Raw genomic sequence first — 3088 nt, forward strand, 5'->3', positions numbered from 1 at the left:
AATGTACTGTACTTAAAATATTTTATATAAAATTACCTTGAGGCTATTTGTATAAGACGTATATGAAACATAAATGAATTTCATGTTTAGACGTGGGTCCCATCTCCATGATATTGTATTTATGTATATGCAAATATTCCAAAATCTGAAAAAAAAAAATGGAAATCCAAAATTCCTTTGGTCCCAAGAATTTTGAATTATTATTATTATTATTAAGCTTTATTTATAAAGCGCTGTAAATTTACACAGCACTGTACATAAAATCATTTAATTAGACGGTTCCCTGCCTTCATGCTTACAATCTAAGAAGACACAACACAAAAGGAGAAGGGAATGATTGAGGGGAAGAGGATAAGGTCCAGCATTCTTCACTCCCTCTGAGGCCTGGACCAAGGCAGATGGACAGACTGAGGGCTCTGTATTTTAAGGATAGGCCCACCCTCTCACCCCCACGGAGGCCAAGATGGAGTCAGATGCCTTGTGGGGAGGGTTCAGTTCCTTTAGTGAGGCCGGATGGGAAGGCCTACCTTTCTGTCCCTCTCAGAGGCAAGGATGGAGTCAGATGCCTTGTGGGGAGGGTTCAGTTCCTTTCTCTCCCTCTCAGAGGCAAGGATGGAGTCAGATGCTCCCTCTCAGAGGCAAGGATGGAGTCAAAGAGACTTAACCTGTACCTTGGTTTTGATCCTAGATTTTCAAATGCTACATGACTAATTCAGCATGAGCAAGGTCACTTTTCACTTTCTTGGGAAAACAGTCCCCTCTGTCCTCCCATTGTAGAAAACTGGGATTTTTCTCAAGCAGCAAGAAAGAATATGGAAATAATGGCATTGAGCAAATTGCAGTCCTAAAATTAATGCATTTAAGATCTTGTCCTTGATGTCTAAACTAGTTGTCTGAATGTTAGCTTTGGATATCAAATGTACTGGAAAAAATAATTTCAAAACAGTGACGTGAAAATGTTGAAAGTTTACCGGACTCAGTTCTGCATTCAGCATGGTTAATTGCCATACTTCCATTGATGCAAGTGACAATAGTAACAGCCCCTGTTTCAGCTCATCCTGAGCATATAATGGCTGACATCTGCCTACAGATTGCCAACACGTTCACTGCAGTGGCAGAATTACATTTTAAAATGCATTCACTATGAATAATGCAGTATGAACATCAAAGCCTGTTTTTCTTAAATTGCAGCTTCTTTTTACTAAATTAGGGCTTCTTTGGAGTTAACCATGACATGAATATGACTGATGCCTGAAGAATGGATTTTTAAAGGTTTCTTTTATATTAGGTTGAAGTAAGTGGCCCAGGAGAATGGTCTTTTGTAAGTTAATTCCACTCCCACCCCCATTTTCTTGCACAGAGAGCAGCTGCCCTGCACTTAAGAAATAGCATTTAGCGTTGTTAACTGCTGTAGAAAGTTCTCTTTCAGTCACTGGCATATTGTTCAAAATTAAAATAGAAACTCTCATCCTTTGAGACTTCTCTCACTTCAGGAAACATACATCGAAAATAATACTTCACCATATTTAACTGCTGGTTATTGAAAATATGAAGCTATTGTTATCTAGGTTTCCTGTTTAACTCCAGGTCTTTCAGCTTGATCAGTGAAGAGTAGATTGTCTTTTAGTTTTGGCCTGATTCAGAGCAGTGAAAGTAGTCATTATGTTGAGGTTGCTTGACATTTCTCTTTTTATCAACACCACAAAATTCTTATGCAGAATTTTACCATGGATACAGAAAAAAAAATCCATTCCATGTTTTGATGGCATGCAGAAAAAGCTTTAGAAATGGCATCTTTAGAACATCCCTTAATTTGTTGGTTGTTTTGTGTTCACCTTTATCCATATGCACATTGGTTGTAATCCTTAAATATACTCAGGAATGAGAATGTACTTGAAAGTGTTACCCACTTGGAAAGAAAAGGTACTGAAGCTCATATAATGATGATGATGATGATGATGATGATGATGATGATGATGATAATAATAATAATGTTTATTTATATACTGCTTTTCCAAATTAGATCCTCCATAGGATTGACTACTTGTTTTTTCTACAGAGCTGGGAAACACGTGTCCCTCTACATGTTGTTGAACAAATTGCCATCAGCCCTTGCAGGTATAGCCAATGGTATTGCCAAATTATTCTCAGATGTTGGACATCTGGACTGCATCCCCACTGTGCACCATATCTCCATTGCACCATATCAGAGCCCATGCTCCCTTATAAATAATCCTCTTTCTATATACAAAGCATACCAAGGACAAGGTTCTAGCCTAGCTTTTACAAACATTCAGCGCTCACAGACAAATATGGCACAGAATGGCAGCATATATAATAGGGATGGGGAAACTATGGCAGTCCAACTGTTTTTGGCTCAATTCCCATTGGGCCTAACCTGTATGGCCAATGTTAAGGGGCTATAAGGAAGACCAAAACTTCTCCTACTGTGAGATATGTCACTCTTGTAGGATTCTGGCATTTGCATGCTGCCCGCTTTTAATTTGCTCTGTGCTGGCATTATGTGCCCAAATTTATCTTTTATTTCCTCCATTTTCTGGTCATTGTTCCATGATGTATGTTTACAGTCAAATGTGGAATGGATACCTGAAGTTATTTTTATTCCCTTTACTGCAGAGATTGTGATTTCACAGGTGGAATAAGGATGAGACAGAGGAGGGAATGTTGACCTTTTTCAGGCATCGTATTTCCCTGGAAATGATGCTCTCATCAGGGAACAGTGAAACCTACTTTCTCAGAATTGGAATACTTCCATCAAGTAATCCCCATGTAATCTGTCCAGCTGTATGTGATAAGATTGCTGTTTGTAGAGAGGACTTTACGAGATAAGACCCTGACATAACTCTCTCTCTCTCTCTCTCTCTCTTTGAAACATTGACTGATGCACCCTTTACTGGTGTGGTTTGTGTGTAGCCCCCCCCTGCACCAGGTGACACCAGAAGTGGGGATGCCACTGCAATGATTTACAAACAGGAAACCTTCATTTTGTCGTTCACAGCTGCATACAAACAACTGTTTATTGATACATCTTCCATTATTAGGAACAAAGAAAAAAAATCTGGAGAAA

General features: G+C 39.0%; 1 protein-coding gene across 1 annotated transcript in view; it reads left to right on the forward strand.

Moving 5' to 3' along the window:
- Window positions 1–3088, forward strand: part of LOC121933044 (protein ITPRID1-like) — a 50797-nt gene that overhangs the window by 4895 nt on the left and 42814 nt on the right. The gene's annotated exons all lie outside the window — the stretch shown is intronic.

Source organism: Sceloporus undulatus, chromosome 6, assembly GCF_019175285.1.
Source record: "Sceloporus undulatus isolate JIND9_A2432 ecotype Alabama chromosome 6, SceUnd_v1.1, whole genome shotgun sequence".
NCBI lineage: Eukaryota > Metazoa > Chordata > Lepidosauria > Squamata > Phrynosomatidae > Sceloporus > Sceloporus undulatus.